Source organism: Doryrhamphus excisus, unplaced genomic scaffold, assembly GCF_030265055.1.
Source record: "Doryrhamphus excisus isolate RoL2022-K1 unplaced genomic scaffold, RoL_Dexc_1.0 HiC_scaffold_24, whole genome shotgun sequence".
Taxonomy (NCBI): domain Eukaryota; kingdom Metazoa; phylum Chordata; class Actinopteri; order Syngnathiformes; family Syngnathidae; genus Doryrhamphus; species Doryrhamphus excisus.
In genome coordinates, this window is record NW_026652242.1 from 1 (window position 1) to 21159 (window position 21159).

General features: G+C 46.2%; 4 non-coding genes across 4 annotated transcripts; 3 read left to right on the forward strand and 1 right to left on the reverse strand.

The window, feature by feature from the left end:
- The first annotated feature begins 3916 nt into the window (after positions 1 to 3916).
- On the forward strand, positions 3917 to 3989 carry trnav-aac (transfer RNA valine (anticodon AAC)). The gene has a single exon. It is a non-coding gene; the product is annotated as a tRNA-Val (tRNA).
- A 3499-nt stretch (positions 3990 to 7488) lies between these two features.
- On the forward strand, positions 7489 to 7561 carry trnaq-cug (transfer RNA glutamine (anticodon CUG)). Its single transcript has one exon. It is a non-coding gene; the product is annotated as a tRNA-Gln (tRNA).
- Positions 7562 to 10313: 2752 nt separating this feature from the next.
- On the forward strand, positions 10314 to 10386 carry trnav-aac (transfer RNA valine (anticodon AAC)). Its single transcript has one exon. It is a non-coding gene; the product is annotated as a tRNA-Val (tRNA).
- A 7737-nt stretch (positions 10387 to 18123) lies between these two features.
- On the reverse strand, positions 18124 to 18242 carry LOC131111161 (5S ribosomal RNA). The gene has a single exon (XR_009121150.1). It is a non-coding gene; the product is annotated as a 5S ribosomal RNA (ribosomal RNA).
- Positions 18243 to 21159: the final 2917 nt, after the last annotated feature.

Sequence of the window (21159 nt, forward strand, 5' to 3'; positions counted from 1 at the left end):
ACTGGGAAGTTTGAAAGTGTAGTCACCTTAAGTAAGGTCTGCTTTGGTGAACTTCAGAGGCATCATGACCAGTCTGCATCAAAACATTATCAGGTTTCTGGCATTGATTCTTAATTCAGTTGCCATCCCTGATCGATGGTAATGGTAATGGTAATCATGCCCGCGTGGCAGGCGAGTCTCTTTACTTGTCTGACGTCAGTGTCGCATCCTGATTGGCTGGCAGCAAATGTCAACAAACTGCAAAGTGGCGCTGAATGACAAAACAGCACAATCACAACACACACACGGGATGCCAGGGGAGGCCGAGTACTAACAGAGCTGAGCGAGAGGGCATAAGAAAAAAATTTGTGACCTTGTGGTGGTTACCCGACAGCACCAAGGATATGGTGCGCATCTGATGCGTAATGCATGCCAGGTGATGTTCATCTAGCGAGCGGACATTCTTGTGGGGGACAAGCTCAACAGTAGGAATGTTGAGAGAACTGACGAGTCCGCTATCAATGAAGTTCTCGTCCGCCCCAGAGTCAATTAATGCTGTGGTAGGAGAAGCTTGCCCCGCCCAGGATATCGTAGCTTCCACCTGAAGTCGGCCCACCAAAGCGGATGACGCAGCCGGTGTGGTTGGAGCGGGCAGTGCCAGCAGCTGGGGAATATCCCTGGTGGAGGAAGAGCGTTGGCGTGCTGGGCGAACTGGACAGCGGGAAATTGTGTGTAGGACTCCCACAGTACAGGCACAGCCACAGGCGTGGACGGTGACTCCTCTCCGCTGACGAAAGGACAACACTCCCGACGTCATCAGACGGCGCTCCACTGCTGGAGCAGGGAGGGAGGAGTGGTGCCGGAAGAGCCCCAGGAGGAGGGATTTGGAGCCGACGTGTGGGTCGGAGAGGCTCCGCCCTCTGCTGTGTGCTGCGCTCCCGCAGCCGGTTGTCGAGTTGATTGGATAGCGACAGAGAGCGGCTGGAATGACAAGGCGCTGCGGAGCGCATATTGGGCGAGTGTTAGAATAAAATGTAGATAGAGGTATTATTTTGTTAGTTATCACCCTTATATCCATTTGCTTAGACAATAGAAAGTGTTTGAATGTGCTGAAGAAGGAATGTTCCCGTGACCCTAATCAGAGACCCTCAGCGACCCCCAGGTCCTGGAGGTGCTTGGATGCACCAACAGCGACTCTGCAGATGCTCATGTTAATCCTGCAAGAATGTGTTAAGATAAGAACTCATAAAACATTAAAAGTAATTGCTCTCACCTACACACACACATAGACAAACAAATACAGCTCGTGCAACTGCCTTCTCCCCCCCCCCCCCTTAGAGTTTCACGACCGTGTAGTAGGGACCCCCGAAAGAGAATAAAAGAAGAGGAGTGTGAACTGCATATTCAGAGTGGAGCGGCATGTCACTGGGTATGTGGTTTCACTCTCCTCTCCTGTCTCTTCTGTATTTCTGTATTTAAGTGTTTTTACAAGTGTCACAGGAGTTTGAACCTGACACTTACTCTACAAATCAGTGGTAACCGTGGATCAGGATGAGGTCCCCAAACGACGCCAATGTCTGTGACAGCTGATGTTAAGGATCAGCTGATCAGAAGATACTTGGTTTGTGTGCGGGGCCACAAGTCTTTCCAGTTCCAGTTAAAAGCCAGGCTCCTCATGTAGTTTCCACAAAGTACCAAGGGATTGTCCTGTTGCCCTCGTATTTTGAGGGCAAAAAGGAGGCGTTTGCAAGTGGACCTCAGACCTGGTCACCTGAACAGGGACTTGAATCCCGGACACTCAGATCAAACGTTTCATGTTCAGGTGACCGGCTCAACCTTTGTCTTGTCTGACCACAAACTTTTTTTGTCCAGAAGATATTTGGATTGTCCATGCGGGTAGTTTAAGACCTCAGTCCATCTTGGGGGTGGACATTTCGGGACTGGGGCCTCTTCATCTCTGCAAGCCCTCGGTGGAATTGTCGGGGTCACCTTGATGCGCTACTTGAGAACAATAAATCACGTACTGGGTTTCTTCACTATTCCATGATAAGAGACCAATCTAGAGAACGCGGCCAGGATTAGGTTTGGTGTATTTGTCTGACGCTGGGGGATAGATCCTGGACTCATTTCCGATCCCACATCTCTTTTACAAAATACAAAGGATTCCTTGGAGAATGCAGGTATCGACTCTGCTACTTCTCGCATGCTAAGCAAGCACTTTACCATTTGAGGTAATTCCCCTGGTTTGGGGTATTTGTCGGATGCTAAGGGGTACATCCAATCCCAACATCTCTTCTACAAAAGGCAAAGAGCTCCTTGGAGACTGCGGGCATTGATCCCACAACAAGACAAGACAAGGTGCTAGAGGGGAGAATGCAGTTAGGACTGGGTTTAGGGTGATACCGATGGCTGTGTTTGGCCTAGATATCAGGATTGGGGCCCGGATTAGTATTCGCTACTTGGGAACATTTCATCAAAAAAACAAAAGAGTTTATGGAGATTGCAGGCATTGATCCCGCTACCTCTCACATGCTAAGCGAGCGCTCTACCATTTGAGCTAATTCCCCTGCAGATGCAGCGTTGGCAGAGACGGTCCAGTCTCAGAACTATTTTGGTTCCTTTGCTGGAGTACGTCAAAGCGACACAGTCTCTACCTATCAGAGTGCAGCCATGATGCAGTCCCTGGTGGTCTAGTGGCTGGGACTTGGTGCTCTCACCGCCGCGGCCGTTGTTTGATTCCCGGTCAGGGAACTGACATTTGGTTAGGTTTTGAGTGGAGATAGGATTTGTCTTAGTCCTCGGTTTTTTCCTGATCAGGGCACCGTTTTGGGTTGTGTGGATGAGTGGTCTAAAGAACCAGATTAAGGCTCCTTTCGCTCAGGAGCCACTGGTTGAAATCCCACAGCTGTCATTTTCCTGGTCAGGTCCATTATCCACGACTGGAATGATTTGGTAGCAAAGGACTGTCAGATTGTACAACACAGCTGAGCACTTGGAGAAGAAGATGGATAGAGGTCTTGTTCTCCCGGACTGGTTGTTGCAACCGCAACCCTGCTCAAGGTTCAACGTGACATACAAAAAAGGAACTCCCCGTCTGGGAATCAAACCGCGCAATCTTCCATGTGACAGGCGGAGATACTGGCCACTATACTAACAAGGACTGCTGCTGAGTCGATGTCGTGTCGATTGGCCAAAGCGGGATTCAGAACAGGCTTGTGGCCCATGACCGTTTTTATGGTAGCTGGAGACTTCAACCAGTGAAATCCTTCCCATTTTCTGTAGCTCTTATCCTCATCAACGGACTGTATTCCCCACCCGTTACCAGCATGGGGACATTCCAACCCAAGATGAGAACACACTGGACCAGGTACACAGCAACATACGTGGCACAGACACAGCTTCACCCTGCCCCCACTTTTACCCACGACTGAAAAAGCAGAACACCACCTAAGAAGCTGAAATACTCACTTTGGAGAACGTTAGACTGAAGTTCTAAAGGTCCCTGGTTCAAGCCCGGTTTTCAGAACAATCCCTATTTATTTTGTGACTTGGCAAATAGTTTGAAAATGCTTATTGGCTGGCTGAAAGGACCTTAACTTCATTCTTCAAAAGGCCAGACATCCAGCCATCCAGACAAGGTTAGAGGAGGTTACAAGCCTATTTACAAACCATTGACTCCAAGGGCACAAGTTGAGTCCACGGAGATATCAAAGTGACCCCGAGGGTGGCTAAGGTGTTTCTTTCAAGCCGCGATTGTGATGTCTTGTTTTGTTGAAGAAAAGCCCATTATTTCTGGAACAATTTTCTCTACAAAGGAGACATCTTTGTCCATTTGGACAATTGTCAATCTGCCCCCACTTTGGACACATCGTCATGTTTCATTGTTTGGCAACTACTTTGTGACTTCACCAGTCCCCTTAAAAGCCCCTGCTTTCAGGTTTCCATAGTGTAGTGGTTATCCCGTTTGCCTAACAAGCAAAAGGTCCCCAGTTCGAAACTGGGTGGAAACATGGCCTTTCAAGTCCTTCTTTTACAAAAAAAGTCAAGGTGACAAATAGGAACAATGACATGTGCTTGATCTCTGAAGGGACTTGAACACTCAGATTTAAAGTCTGATGCCCTACGAAGTGAGCCCCCAGGCCTTTGGTCAAAAGACTTGTTTTTATGTATTTGGAATGAAATGTTTTCAGCATGTTGAACAATTTTCAACAGGAAAGATATCTTACAGATGTATCAATAAAACTGCTAAATCGCCCAACACGGGGCTCGAACTCACGACCATGAGATTAAGAGTCTCAAGCTCTACCCACTGAGCTAATCAGGCCTTTTGCTGCTCTCGATATCATTTTTTGTTCTGTTTTTATTGACGTGGCCATCCTGATGTTTGATCAATTCCACAGCTGACCTATTTTCTCAGGTAACAGAAGGATGGCCGAGCGGTCGAAGGCGCTGCATTCAGGTTGCAGTCTCTAATGAGGCGTGGGTTCAAATCCCACTTCAGACAGTGCGGGGCTGCAAGTCTTTCCAGTTCCAGTTAAAAGCCCGGCTCCTCATGAATTCTCCATAAAGTACCGAGGTGTTGTCCTTGTATTTTGAGAGCAAAAGGAGGCGTTTGCAAGTGGACCTCAGACCTGGTCACCTGAACAGGGACTTGAATCCCGGACACTCAGATCAAAAGTTTCATGTTCGGGACCAAATGGTCCTTCGAGCCGAATATCTTCCCAGTGACCTGCAATATTCAGAGGGAGGCAGGAATGTTCTGTGCCTGTTCTGAACCAACAAAGGTTGACTTCTTGATGGGTCATCAAGGTCCAAAGGGTTTACTTAACTAGTTTCAGCCCCACATTGGGCGGTGCAGCACTTTTGGTGATACATCGTCAAGATTTCTTTCCTGTGGAAAATTGTGCAACATGCGGAAAACATTTCATTGATGAAGTGGAATCGATGCCTGCATTCTCCAAATGGTATATTGTGTCTTTTTCCTGCTAAAAAAGCATTCTCCATCTCCAACATCGTACCTGATACTTTGATTAATTGCATTCTAATGATGTTTCCTAAAAACACAGGTGGTGTCAAAACTACTGCATTGGTATAGTCCCATGAGGATGGGATTCAAACCCATGCACGCAGAACACAATGGATTAGCAGTCCAGCACCTTAACCTCTCGGTCACCTCATCTCCTGCAGGACCTTTGTTGACATGGTCTTGTTGACTGAAAATGAGTCCCAACATCTGAATTAGTGTTTGGTAATGCAGAAACTGTGGTAGCCTAGTTAGAACCCAACCTTAAACTCCAGGTTATTTTGTTGAATGGCTAGTGGCGCAGTGGATGACGTGTTGTCTACGGGTTAGACAGCTGTAATCATATCGTGGTTCGTACTCATTGTTGTGTCCGCACCAACCCTGGGTCATGGCAGGTGTGTGTTGCTTTTGTTATTGTCTTGTCTAAAAAGTACTTTTCTCTCAACCCAATTGTAGTCTTGGCGAAACAGTGACAATCCAGAAGCTAACCTTAAATGACAGGTCCTTTTGTTGTACGAATAGTGGGGCAAAGGATAACTCATCTCAGAAGATTCAAGTTTCAACTCCTGGCTAGCTAGCAAATCTTTTCAATTAACCAGACTCTAAAATTCAATTTTTGCTCGCAGACGAATTAGAAGGAACTGGGAGCAGCAATCAGCACCTTCGAGTCAGAGTTTTTGGTTCTTTCCCGGAAAAGGATAACTCTGCTCATGAGGTGCTCGGGTGTGTTGTACAATCTGACAGTCCTTTGCTGCCAAATCATTCCAGTCGTGGATAATGGACCTGACCAGGAAAATGCCAGCTGTGGGATTTCAACCAGTGCCCGCTGAGCAAAAGGAGCCTTCATCTGGTGCTTTAGACCACTCATCCACACAACCTAAAACGGTGCCCTGATCAGGAAAAAACTGTGACCTTGTGAGGTTCGCTGACAATGGAGGACACTGAAAAGGAGCCGCACAAAGCAGGGTACCTGCACTGTTTACGTGTCCGTTGACCAGGTTGCAGATGGATTGTCTTTGTTCCTTTTGACAATCCACATTTTAACACCCCATTATTGAAAGACGTAACGACCATCAGGAGGAGTGAGGTTTATTGTGAGGACCTTTAGAACTCCAGTCCAACGCTCTCCCAAGTGGGCTATTTTAGCTGCGATGGGGGGGTTCTGCTTTTTCAGTCGGGGCCTAAAGTGGGGGAAGAGTGAAGCCGTGTCTGTGCCATGTACTGCCGTCTTCGCCGACATGGCCTCGGTACTGTGGGCGACGAGTTCGCCTCCAGGTGGGAGGTTGACGATCTGGCGACTCTATCTCCAGTCAAAACCTAGCCAAATGTCAATTCCCTGACCGGGAATCGAACCCCGGCCGCAGCGGTGAAAGCGCTGAACCCTAGCCACTAGACCACCAGGGACTGCGTTAGGCTTGCACTCAGAAAGGCAGAGTCTGTGTCGCTTTGACGTAGTCCAGCAAAGGAACCAAAATAGTTATAAGACTGGACCTTCTCTGCCAATGCTGCAACAGCAGCGGAATTAGCTCAAATGGTAGAGCGCTCGCTTCGCATGTGAGAGGGAGCGGGATCAATGCCCGCATTCTCCAAAATCGCTTTTGTTTTTTGTGATTAAATGTTCGCAAGTACCAAACACTACTCCGGGCCCCAATCCCGATATCTAGGCCAAATACAGCCATAGGTATCACCTTGTCTTGTCTTGCTGTGGGATCAATGCCCGCAGTCTTCTAGGAGTTCTTTGCCTTTTGTAAAAGCGATGTTACGATCGGAAATGAGTCCAGGATCGATCCACGTGGTAGACCCGCGTCCGATTCCCGGCCAATGCAACAGGGCTGTTTTCATACCTTTCATCGTGAAAAAAAGTGCCAAGACCATTTTCAGGACCAACTGATGACCTCTGAATTCGATCAGAAACGTCACACCTCTCGACCTGAGACTCTCCACGTGAGACTCTCCACCACAAGACTTGATTATCTAATCCAAATTCTGTCAATAGTGGCATTCTCAGCCACAACCTCAATGAGACGCCGTAGAACGCTCGGCCGTACTCACTAGCCTCAGAACAGCAAGACCTTCGATAGCTCAGTTGGAAGAGCGGCGTACTGAAGTGGTTCAAGCTGGCATCCTTATGTAGCTGGTTCAAGTCTGGCTCGAAGGACAATCCCTTTGCTCATGTTATGTCTGCCAGGAAAAAATGGCAATACCGTCTTGTCTGAAGGACCTCCGCTTCCCTGTCGATGGAGTTGGACTTGAGTCTTTGTCACGCAGTCTGAAATTGGCAAACTGAGAAATTCTGATAGAGTGATCAATGCAGTTTGTCTATTTGAATACATTTCATCTCAACTCCTGTTGGAAAAGGACAGCCATTTCCGTGAGAGCACAAGACCCCTGGATTGTACCCAAAAATACTTTGTGCTCATCAAAGAGGAAAGTTGGTGTCCTGGTTTGCAAAGCCTCCATTGTTACGCCAGAAGGTGCCAGTCACAGGCTTCCATGGTGCAATGGTTAGCACTCTGGACTCTGAATCCAGTGATCCAAGTTCAAGTCTTGGTGGAACCTCCTTGCCTTGCAGCAATCGAGTGTTTGGACTGTGTCTTCCTTTAACAGTAAGAGTATGATGACTTATTGACTTACTCTACAAATTAGTGGTAACCGTGGATCAGGATGAGGTCCCCAAACGACGCCAATGTCTGTGACAGCTGATGTCAAGGATCAGCTGATCAGAAGATACTTGGTTTGTGTGCGGGGCATCAAGTCTTTCCAGTTCCAGTTAAAAGCCAGGCTCCTCAAATAGTTTCCATAGAGTACCAAGGGATTGTCCTGTTGCCCTCGTATATTGAGGGCAAAAAGGAGGCGTTTGCAAGTGGACCTCAGACCTGGTCACCTGAACAGGGACTTGAATCCCGGACACTCAGATCAAAAGTTTCATGTTCGGGTGACCGGCTCAACCTTTGTCGTGTCTGGCCATGAACTCTTTTTGTCCAGAAGATATTTGGATTGTCCATGCGGGTAGTTTAAGACCTCAGTCCATCTTGGAGGTGGACATTTCGGGACCGGGGCCTCTTCATCTCTGCAAGGCCTTGGTGGAATGGTTGGGGTCACCTTGATGCGCTACTTGAGAACAATAAATCACGTACTGAGTTTCTTCACTATTCCATGATAAGAAACCAATCTAGAGAACGCGGCCAAGATTAGGTTTGGGGTATTTGTCTGACGCTGAGGGATAGATCCTGGACTCATTTCCGATCCCACATCTCTTTTACAAAATACAAAGGAGTCCTTGGAGAATGCGGGTATCGACTCTGCTACTTCTCGCATGCTCAGCAAGCACTTTACCATTTGAGGTAATTCCCCTGGTTTGGGGTATTTGTCGGATGCTAAGGGGTAGATCCAATCCCAACAACTCTTCTACAGAGGGCAAAGAACTCCTTGGAGACTGTGGGCATTGATCCCACAACAAGATAAGACAAGGTGCTAGAGGGGAGAATGCAGTTAGGACTGGGTTTAGGGTGATACCTATGGCTGTGTTTGGCCTAGATATCGGGATTGGGGCCCGGATTAGTATTCGCTACTTGGGAACATTTCATCCAAAAAACAAAGGAGTTTATGGAGAATGCAGGCATTGATCCCGCTACCTCTCACATGCTAAGCAAGCGCTCTACCATTTGAGCTAATTCCCCTGCTGTTGCAGCGTTGGCAGAGAAGGTCCAGTCTCAGAACTATTTTGGTTCCTTTGCTGGAGTACGTCAAAGCGACAAAGTCTCTACCTTTCAGAGTGCAGCCATGATGCAGTCCCTGGTTGTCTAGTGGCTGGGACTTGGTGCTCTCACCACCGCGGCTGTTGTTCGATTCCCGGTCAGGGAACTGACATTTGGTTAGGTTTTGAGTGGAGATAGGATTTTTCTTGGTCCTCGGTCGAACGGTTCGGGTCATCTTTCAGCGCTATCTGTGAACTGCTGTCACTGCACATAAAAACAATTCCAAGTCTGCCAATCGAATCCCAGTCTACCTCCTGATGGTCTTTACGTCTTTCATAAATGGGGTGTTAAAATGTGGATTTTCAAAAGGAACAAAGGCAATCCATCTGCAACCTGGTCAACGGACACATAAACAGTGCAGGTACCCTCCTTTGTGTGGCTCCATTTCAGTGTCCTCCGTTGTCAGCGAACCTCACAAGGTCACAGTTTTTTCCTGATCAGGGCACCGTTTTGGGTTGTGTGGATGAGTGGTCTAGAGCACCAGATTAAGGCTCCTTTCGCTCAGGAGCCACTGGTTGAAATCCCACAGCTGTCATTTTCCTGGTCAGGTCCATTATCCACGACTGGAAAGTATTTGGTAGCAAAGGACTGTCAGATTGTACAACACAGCTGAGCACTTGTAGAAGAAGTTGAATAGAGGTCTTGTTCTCCCGGACTGGTTGTTGCAACCGCAACCCTGCTCAAGGTTCAACGTGACATACAAAATAGGAACTCCCCTTCTGGGAATCGAACCACGCACTCTTCCATGTGACAGGCGGAGATACTGGCCACTATACTAACAAGGAATGCAGCTGAGTCGATGTAGTGTTGATTGGCCAAAGCGGGATTCAGAACAGGCTTGTGGCCCATGACCGTTTTTATGGTAGCTGGAGACTTCAACCAGTGAAATCCTTCCCATTTTCTGTAGCTCTTATCCTCATCAACGGACTGTATTCCCCACTCGTTACCAGCATGGGGACATTCCAACTCAAGATGAGAACACACTGGACCAGGTACACAGCAACATACGTGGCACAGACACAGCTTCACCCTGCCCCCACATTTACCCACGACTGAAAAAGCAGAACACCACCTCAGAAGCTGAAATACTCACTTAGGAGAACGTTAGACTGAAGTTCTAAAGGTCCCTGGTTCAAGCCCGGTTTTCAGAACAATCCCTATTTATTTTGTGACTTGGCAAATAGTTTGAAAATGCTTATTGGCTGGCTGAAAGGACCTTAACTTCATTCTTCAAAAGGCCAGACATCCAGCCATCCAGACAAGGTTAGAGGAGGTTACAAGCCTATTTACAAACCATTGACTCCAAGGGCACAAGTTGAGATATCAAAGTGACCCCAAGGGTGGCTAAGGTGTTTCTTTCAAGCCGCGATTGTGATGTCTTGTTTTGTTGAAGAAAAGCCCATTATTTCTGGAACAATTTTCCTTACAAAGGAGACATCTTTGTCCATTTGGACAATTGTCAATCTGCCCCCACTTTGGACACATCGTCGTGTTTCATTGGTTGGCAACTGCTTTGTGACTTCACCAGTCCCCTTAAAAGCCCCTTCCTTCAGGTTTCCATAGTGTAATGGTTATCACATTTGCCTAACACGCAAATGGTCCCCAGTTCGAAACTGGGTGGAAAGATGGCCTTTCAAGTCCTTCTTTTACAAAAAAAGTCAAGGTGACAAATAGGAACAAGGACATGTGCTTGATCTCTGCAGGGACTTGAACTCTTGATACTCAGAGTCTGATGCCCTACGAAGTGAGCCCCCAGGCCTTTGGTCAGAAGATTTGTTTTTGTGTATTTGGAATGAAATGTTTTCAGCATGTTGAACAATTTTCAACAGGAAAGATATCTTTCAGATGTATCAATATAACTGCTGAATCGCCCAATATGAGCTTAAGCGTCTCATGCTCTACCGACTGAGCTAGTCGGACCTTTTTCTGTTTTAATTGATGTGGCCATCCTGATGTTTGATTAATTCCACAGTTGACCTCGTTTCTAAGGGAACAGAAGGAGCGAGACCTGCACGGTCAGGATGGCCGAGCAGTCGAAGGCGCTGCATTCAGGTTGCAGTCTCTAATGAGGCGTGGGTTCGAAGGCCACAAGTCTTTCCAGTTCCACTTAAAAGCCAGGCTCCAAATGTAGTTTCCATAAAGTACCAAGGCCTTTTGTCCTTTTGCCCTTGTATTTTGAGGGCAAAAAGTTTGCGTTTGCAAGTGGACCTCAGACCTGGTCACCTGAACAGGGACTTGAATCGTGGACACTCAGATCAAAAGTTTCCATTTCGGGTGACCGGCTCAACCTTTGTCTTGTCTGACCATGAACTCTTTTTTTTCCGGAAGATATTTGGCTTGTCCATGTGGGTAGTTTAAGACCTCAGTCCATCTTGGAGGTGGACATTTCGGGACCGGGGCTTCTTCATCTCTGCAAGGAGAAGTACAGTAGTCCAGAAGATTTTGTTTTCATTTTGTCTTCATTGAGTTGTCCTCATCTATCAAGGAGGAAACCAACCTCTTTTATCCTCCTACTGTGGTCAAGTCCAGAATGCCAGAAGATTCCTCCTCTCTCATCCTCAACACAAAGAGAAGCGACACAGTCTCTGCCTTTCTGAGTGCAGACCTAAAGCAGTGCCTGGTGGTCTGGTGGTGTGGATTCGGTGCTCTCACCGCCGCGGCCTGGGTTCCATTCCCGGTCAGGACATTTGGATAGGTTTTGACTGGAGATAGGATTTGTCTTCGGCCTCGGTGGAATGGTTGAGGTCACCATGAAGAGATACTTGGGAACAATAAATCACAGACTGGTTTTCTTCACTACAGGACAAGAGACTGGTCTAGAGAACGCAACCAGGAAGAGGTTTGGGGTATTTGTCTGATGCCGAAGGGAAAGATCTTGGACTCATTTCCGATCCCACACCTCTTTTACAAATTACAAAGGACTCCTTGGAGAATGTGGGAATTGATCCTGCTACCTCTCACATGCTAAGCAAGCGCTCTACTATCTGAGGTAATTCCCCTGCTGCTGCAATGTTGGCAGAGAAGGTCCAGTCTCAGAACTATTTTGGTTCCTTTGCTGGAGTACGTCAAAGCGACACAGTCTCTGCCTTTCAGAGTGCAGCCATGATGCAGTCCCTGGTTGTCTAGTGGCTAAGACTTGGTGCTCTCACCGAATCGATACCCGCATTCTCCAAGGAATCCTTTGTATTTTGTAAAAGAGATGTGGTATCGGAAATGAGTCCAGGATCTATCCATCAGTGTCAGACAAATCCCCCAAACCTAATCCAGTCTCTTGTCATGTAATAGTGAAGAAACCCAGTTCGTGATTTATTGTTCCCAAGTAGCGCTTCAAGGTGACCCCAACCATTCCACCGAGGCCCAAGACAAATCCTATGTCCAGTAAAAACCTATCCAAATGTCAATTCCCTGACCGGGAATCGAAACCGGGCTGCGGCGGTGAGAGCACTGAATGCTTTTTTTTTAATTATTATTATTATTTTCATACATTCAACATACTTTACACATCAATTCTGAATTTCAGTCCCATTTCTTCATTTATATACACCATTGTATTCCCTTTGACAATAGCATGATAGAATTCCCCCTCCTCCAAGTAATAATACAAAATAGAAATGTCTTTTTTCATTATACTTTTAAAAATTTGCCATACATCCACATTTGTCTTGTCATAGTGAATCATATTTCTTCGTACCTTAACAGCATATCTTGCATGGCTCAATGTATAATTCAACAGATTTGCATTACATTCTCCCACCCTTTTATTTACACCAAATACCCACAGTTCTTTCCAGTCCATGTCCCTTACAAATCTACCCCCCCAACAACTCATTATGAGCTTTCTCATTTTGTCAAAATATGTTATTAACCCTTCACATTCTATGAACTCATGCATAAATGTTTCTACCTTCTTTTCACATACTTCACATTCTTTGCTTACAATCTCATCAAATTTGCTTATAATTAGATTATTGAATATTCTATTGTGTCTTAGCATGAAGTCCATGTGCTCACATTCACTGGTGTTCCATTTCACTCTCATATTTGCCCATATTTTCTTTACATCCATTCCTTCTATTGCTTTTTCCCACACTCTTTCCGATGCCGGCCTTCTAACATTCTCTCCTTTAAAATATGCATACAATATCTTAGTTTTTACATTCTCCAGTCTTTTCTTACTTTTCCCTTCTCCCACATAGAGTTCCAGCTCACAGTCATCCCCCACCTTATGCCCTCTTTCAATCATCATTCTCCACTCCCTCGGCATCCCATCTTTCATTTTATAATCACTTTTTCCACCTCTCCCACCCCAATGTCATCCCCCCTCAATTTCACTTCATCCACCATCACCTGTGCTGACATGAAACCAGGTACATATTCATACACTATATCTCTAACTTTCCTTATACCTGCCCTCCTGATCAGCATATTGTCCATCATTCTTCCGTCGCTTGTGATTTTTGGATTTAAGAAGAGAGGTTGTTCCCATATTTGTTTTAGATTTTGACATTCATAGCTTATGTTCTTTACAAACTCCCCCCATGCACTCAACACCTCTTTGTAAAACTCACTCACTCCATTCAACATTCCTTTTTTCATTTTCATGTATACACCACTCTCTCCGCACCCCCCACATTGACTGATTGCTTCCTTCAGAAAAGCCTTCCACACGTGATCATTCTTAGCAGCTAAATAGTTCACCATTGTCTTCACCCTCATTGCCTTCTTTTTGCATTCTAGACTTACTAGTTTTAATCCACCATCCTTGTATTCGTTCTCTAAAACCTCCCGTGCTATTCTGGCCCCTTTCCCGTCCCACAAAAAGTCATTCACCAACCCCTCCACTTCTTTCACCACTCTGTCAGGCACATCCAACACTCTCATTGCGTAGATCATTTTACTCATTAGCAGTGCATTCACCACCACCACTTTCCCTTTTAATTTTAGTCCTCTCTTTTTCCAAAATTTCAATGTATTCTTCATACTGTTTGTTATTCCTTCGTACTTTCTATCCCTTCCTTCTACTCCCTCTATCCCCACATTTATCCCTAAGATCTTCATATATATAGTCCTTCTTCACCTTTAACCCCATCTCATTCTTCCCTGATTCACTTACTCCTATATACATCATCTCCAACTTCCCAATGTTGACCTTTGCCCCCGATGCCCTACCATAGGCTTTTATACTTTCCAGTACTTCTCCTACACTCTCCTCATCTTTTACTGTGATAGTTGTGTCATCTGCATATTGGTATACTAAGCTCCTCTGTCCTCCTGGTATATTTATCCCTCTAATATTATTGTTCCCTTGCAATAGCCATGCCAGCGGTTCGGCTGATAGAGAGTATAATAAGGCCGACATCGGGCAGCCATGTCTGACAGACCTTTCTAATCTTATTAACCCTGTTAGAACGCCGTTAACTTTTGTAACGCTTACGGCATTTTTATACATTCTTTTAATCCAGCCTACCAGCCTATCTCCAAACCCTATTCTTTTAAGTAATGTAAATAAATATTCGTGATTCACCCTGTCAAAAGCCTTATTTAAATCTATGCTCATGATAATCCCTCCACCGCCTTTTTTCATATAATCAATTACATCCTTAATACTACGTACATATTGTGTCTGTGATGTCCCTCCCAGGTATGCCGTAAGATTGTGTTTTTCCTATAATTTTCCCTATGACTCTCTTCAACCTGTTTGTGATTACTTTTGCCAGTATTTTATAATCATTATTCAACATACTAATTGGTCTATAGTTTTCTAATTTTTCCCTCCCACCCTTTTTATATACTAAACTTATAACCCCCATTCTTATACTATTTGGTATCTCCCCTGTCTCCTCCGTCCACTTGAATAATCTATATAATACTGGAGTTAGTATGGTTTTAAACTCAATATAAAATTCTCCTATCAGTCCATCCGAACCTGGACTTTTATTCCTTTTTAATTCGCTAATTGCTCCATCTATCTCTCTTCTGTCTATTTCTCTTTCACTTATTAATTTATCTCCTTCGCTGACCTTGACCCTCACCTTTTCTAGAAGCTGTTCTATGACTCTTTTGTCGACCTTTTCCTCTTTAAATAGGTCCCTATAAAACTGCTCTACCCTCTCCACTATTCCAAATCCATCTGTGATGATCCCCCCGTCTCCATCCTCTATCTCCCCTATGAAGCTCCTTTTCTGGTTTGTTTTTTCCAAGCCCAGAAAATATCCACTACATTTTTCTCCCTCAATCACATATCTTGCTCTACTTCTCACCATCGCCCCTCTACACTTCCTCTCCTCTATATCCTCTAATTCATATTTTAGGGCTATGTATTTCGTTAGATCACTTCCCCCATTGTCTATTTTTTCATTCTCCTTGTCCAGCTCATCCCTCAGCCACCTTTCTCTTTCTTTCTCTCTCCTGCTCTTATCTCTCCCATATTTTATGCTCAATATTTTAATTGCTCTTTTGACCCTTTCCCACCATTCCCCAACATTATCCTCATACATACTATCATTCATCCATATTGCAATGCATGTCTCCACTTGATTTTTATATTTAGTGTCGTGCAGTAAGCTTCCATTCAAACACCACACCCCGCCTCCCCTCCCCTCCCTCCCTTGTGATAAAGTCAAACACACAATTGCATGATCGCTGATTGCAGTCATCTTGTATTTGATTGATCCTATCTTGTTTAAGATGTTTTCTTTTGCCCAAACCAAATCTATTCTGCTTTGTTTGAGCACCCCCCCCTACCACTTGTTTCCTTGTGAACACCTTCCCTGCTGGGTTTCGTTCCCGCCATACATCCACCATTCCATTTGCTCTCATATTTTGCAGTAGAACCCCCCTAAGCTGTCATCTCTGAACCTCATCCCTGTGCACACATCCAACCTCCCACACCACACATTGAAATCCCAGACCATCACACAGTTCTCTTCCATGAACTCCTTCAAACTCCCAAAAAACCTTCCTTTCCCTCTCATAGATGTTCCATAGCTGATATGTTTTGCCACCATAATGAAACTCAATCCCTAAAACCCTCCCCTTCCCATCCTTCCCACACTCCTTTACATCATCCACCACTCCCTTCCTAACTAATATTGCCACACCCCTCGCATTCTTCTCTCCATTATTAACAAATATTTCCCCAATCCACTCTTTCTCTATATAATCTATAACCCCCCCATCCCAGTTAGTCTCTTGCAGACAAACAATGTCCTCTTTACATATTTGCATTGCATAAAGCAGTCTCTCTTTATTTCTTAGTCCGTTCCCATTGAATGAGGAAAGCGTCAGCATTGACTTCATGTGAGAAGGAGAAAAGTCTGACACCCCCCACTTTTAATTCTACATTAATCTGATCAGTTTCTTTGTCTCCTTCCGATCAGCTGTTCTCCCCTTGATCTCCTCTTGCACTGTCAAACCCTCCTGCCCCTTATCCGACTCCTCACTTGGGAATGATGTAATGTCCCCTTCGTCTCTTCCTCGTTACCCTTTTCTCCCTCACTCGATACATCTTTAAGACTCTCTCTAGTTTTACTCGTTGTTGCCCCACACACTTCCAGCTCCCTTTCCTCTCCCCAGATTCCCTCAATCACCTTGAACCCATCAATCACTCTCCTCCCTCTTTCCTCCCCATGATTATGCCTCTTGTCAGCAATGTCATTCTTACTTTCGTTGACCGTGTCCTCTCCTGTTGTCTCGTCTTCTCGTCCTGCTGTTAGCTCTTCCACACTCTCTTCATTCCCGTCGCTCCTTTTGCGCTTCAGCTCTGCTGTCTCATTTGCGCCGTCCTCACGAACCCTCACGGACTCTATTCCTCGTCTTCCATCCTTGCTGCTGCAGTGATCTTGACGTTCTGAGGCCTTTGCCCCTCTTCCTCCTCCATGCTGACCGCCTCTGCTTGGATTCTGGCTTCCGGCATCTCCTCATCTCCCGCTGGGTCGCTTGATTGACGGCACTCCCTGGCGTAGTGGCCCTGTGCACCGCAGCTGAAGCACTTGAATTCCGGGCACTCTCTTAGGATGTGCCCAGGTTGAATACACAGCCTGCACACCTTGACCTGCCTATCGTGCATCACCTTGAAATATTCTTCCCCTTCAAGTGTTGAGAATTCGGTTGCGAAGGGGAGTGAGCGGACCCTTTCATTTGACGCGGCAGAAGCGCGTGCCATCCAAAATGTCCATTCCTGGCCACTTTCTCCTCTTTATTGGTGACACAACTGTCACTCCCCAGTCCTCCAGTTTCTTAATTATTTCACTGTCTTCAGTATTGAACGGGAGAGCATGACGTCGGCAGCCACGGCCTGTCGATAACGGCTGGCTCCACCGCTCCACCCCGCCCGCCCTGCGTTGGTGAGAAGACGTCGGACGAGGAGAGGAGGGGGGCCAACTGTGATGCGCCAGAGATCTACCAACATTTCTTAGCATAATAAAAGCTGGGCAGGGACAGTTAGCTGTACTCATTTGTTCTGACCTGTAAGTAAAGCCTACGTCTCTGCAGGTGTTAGGGAAAGACTTATGAGCCCGGAGCGGATAATATGTAATCTGACTGGTCTGAGAGTAAACCATATAACTGACAAGTTCGTTGTCATCTCTTGCCTCCAACACGACACCCACAGGAATCACTGACCTAAGAACAGGTGGTCAAATTCCAACAATATATACCGGGTGACTTAAAAAAGAAACAGTCAGTTCATCTCTGCATGGTTCAGAGGCAATTAACATGCAATTCTGGATTCTTAGACCATCCAAGAGCTTCTTTTTACCCTCCATATCCTTCATTGTGACTTCGTATCTATTTCTTCCTTTAATTCTGCATCCTGTCATGGTTCCACAGTTTAGAACAATTCCCTTGTCCAGTGGTGCAATGGCCCCCTCACCCACGACTTCCACTGCCACAGCTAATTGCCTAGGATAGGCAGCAGCCTTGTCTGATGGCTCCCTGGCTACCAGCTTGACTTGTGCTCCTTGTTTAAAACAAAAAGTGCCCCTCCCCCCACCAGCCACAAATTTGGGGGGTGGGGGAGGACATTCACAAAAGAGAATTTTTAAGAAAAAAAAACACTTTCAATAGAAAAGAAAAAACTGAATATAACTCAAAAAATATCTCTCTGTGATCTACTCTGCAACTGCTCTCACCGTTTTTTTCAGGGTAGTATGGCCGTAAGGTGCCAGGTCAACTGAAAAGATTCTATTTGAAGGCGATGCAGGCTAGACTCCAGAAAAAAGTGTCAAAGAGCGCCCTCTGCTGTCAGGCAAGAGCAGAAACCATAAAAAGCTTAAAGCACCTGGTATTCCCAGGCGGTCTCCCATCCAAGTACTAACCAGGCCCGCCCCTGTTTAATTTCCGAGATTGTTTTTTTTTTTTTTAGGCTTACAGCACCTGGTATTCCCAGGCGGTCTCCCATCCAAGTAGTAACCAGGCCCGCCCCTGCTTAGCTTCCGAGATCGGACGAGATCGGGCGTTTTCAGGGTAGCATGGCCATAAGCTACCAGGTCAACTGAAAAGATCCTATTTGAAGGCGACGCAGGCCAAACTAGACTCCAGCAAAAAGTGTCAAACAGCGCCCTCTGCTGTCAGGCAAGAGCAGAAACCATAAAAAGCTTACAGCACCTGGTATTCCCAGGCGGTCTCCCATCCAAGTACTAACCAGGCCGGCCCCTGCTTAGCGTCTGAGATCGGACGTTTTTTTATTTTTTTATTATAGAACTTACAACAGTACATCACAGATCTGCGTTTTTTTTAAATTATTATTTTAAAAAAATCATATACTATATATATATATATATATATATATATATATATATATATATATATATATATATATATATACATCCTGGCATAGCTGTGCTGTTGTTCCAGGTGGTTCAGCACCGCGTGCAGGGCTATGGCAATGGCGTCCTCTGTGGATCTGTTCGCCCGGTATGCAAACTGGTGGGGGTCAAGTGGGGGGGAGGAGACAGCCTTTTATGTGCTGGAGGACCAGTCTCTCAAAGCACTTCATGATTATGGATGTGAGGGCAACAGGGCGAAAGTCACGTCATGCTCTCCTACAGTTAATGGGGGAGGGGGGGGGAGGGGCTGGGGGCAGGCCTGGAGAAGATGAGTGTGGCTGTGGTGTTTCAAAGCGGGCAAAGAAACTGTTGAGTTCCTCTGCCAGAGACACGCTCAGGTCTCCTGACATCACATCACGTCCTCTGAAGTTAGTGATGCTCTGCAGTCCCTGCCACACCTCTCGTGGTCTATTGCTGGAGAGGTGGGACTCTATCCTCCTGTTGCAGTCCGCTTTGGCTGTTTTTATTCCTCTTCTCAGGTCAGCTCGAGCCGTACTGTACAGAGCTCTGTCGCCTGACCTGAAGGCAGAGTTGCAGGCTTTGGGGAGGGAGCAGACCTGGCTGGTCATCCAGGGTTTCTGGTTTGGAAGAATCCGGATGACTTTGTCCACAGACACAGTTCCCATACAAAACTTGATATAGTCTAGTACTGTCACTGTGTATGTTTCCAGGTCCTGATGTTGAAATAGGTCCCAGTCTGTGTGTTGGAGGCAGTCCTGAAGTTCACTGAGTGCATTTTCTGGCAATGTGGTGATGATCTTTTTGGTGGGTCTGGATCTGCGTCTGAGGGGGGTGTATACAGGAGTGAGCAGCAGGGAGAGATGGTCTGACTGTCCGAGGTGGGGGAGTGGTGTTGCTCTGTAGCCGTGCTTTATGTTTGAGCAAACATGATCAAGAGTGTTTGCTCCTCGCGTTGGACACTTGACATGCTGATGAAACTTCGGGAGTACAGTCTTTAAATTGGCCTTATTAAAGTCCCCGGCTATAATATGAACGCCATCAGGGTGGGCCCGCTGATGTTCATTGATGACGTTCAACAGGAGAGAGAGTAGCGTTAGCATCCGGTGGGATGTAAACAGCGGTGACGATCACAACAGTTAGCTCCCTCGGGAGAAAATACGGCCGGCATCTTACGGACATGTACTCAATGTCAGGGGAGCAGTGAGTCTCTATGATCTTGCTGTTGTTGCACCAATCCTCATGCACGTAAATACAGACCCCCCCACCTCTGCTCTTACCGGAGTTCTCTGTTCGATCCCAGCGGTGTAGAGAGCGGCCGGCTAGCTGCACGCTAGCATCGGGGATCGTCGGTTTGAGCCAGGTCTCCGTGATGATTAGAACACAACAGTCACGAATGTAGCGGTTTCCCTCGAGCTGTAACTCCAGGTCGTCCTTTTTGTGGGTAATGGCTCTGGCGTTGGTGAGGTACAGGCTGGGCAGGGGTGGCTTATGTGGGTTGTTTCGTAGCCGTAGCAGTAGGCCGGACCTGCGACCCCGCTTCTGCTTGCGCTCCCGACGCCGCCTGCGCCTCTTTCCAGACCCGACAACAATCCACGGGGCGCCCGGTGGTCTCGCTAGTTCGTCTGGGATGTTGTGTCGACGATGAAAGTCTCTGCAAACTGCCAGTTTGTGTTGGTCGGTCAAGGTCCTGTCGGGTGTAGTGGTGTAATTGTTAGGGTTAAACCCAGAACATTATCACTAACTGTGAAAGAAGACACAAAGACGTGAGATATAGGCTTGCAAGGAGAGTGATCAGAGACTGTTCAGTAACATTCATCCAACCTACTCTGAAAACAGTCTCTGCTCTCCTTCTTTTTATTAATTAGAGTTTAGGTGTGCCCTATTACATAGGTCTCAATCAAGGGAGGGGGAACAGTTCACACGGTTGAGACTGGTTTCAACATCAAGCATATTTTGAGAAAGCAAAGACAGATAGGAGACATCAAGCTTATTTTGAGAAAGCAGAATGTCTCAAGGAGACATCCTGTTATTGAGTGTCTAAAGGAATGTGATGAGTTATGCAAACGTGTGATCTATGTGCATGTAATAGTAACTTGGATAATATGAAGCAAGCTTATTGAATGTGATTACATGATATATACAGCTTTATTCCAACAGTAATGCCGATGTATACGTGGATAGAGTCCATAGACAAACACACAAATAAGCAAAAAAGCACTGAAAGGGAGAGCCGTGAGCCGCTGCGTCTGTGCGCGCCGCCATCTTTGATGTGGTGTCAATTGGCCAAAGGGGAATTCAAAACAGAGGCTTGTGGACCATGAACAATTTTATGGTAGCTGGAGACTTCAACCAATGAAATCCATCCATTTTCTGCACCACTTATTCTCATCAACGGACTGTATTCCCCACCCGTTACCAGCATGGGGACATTCCAACCCAAGATGACAACATACTGGACCAGGTACACAGCAACTTATGTGGCACAGACCCAGTGTCACACTGCCCTACTTTTAGCCCAGACTGAGAGCCACTTTAGCAGCTGAAATATCTCAGGTGGGAGGGCGTTATACTGAAGATCTAAAGGTCCCTGTTTCAAGCACGGTTTTCAGCA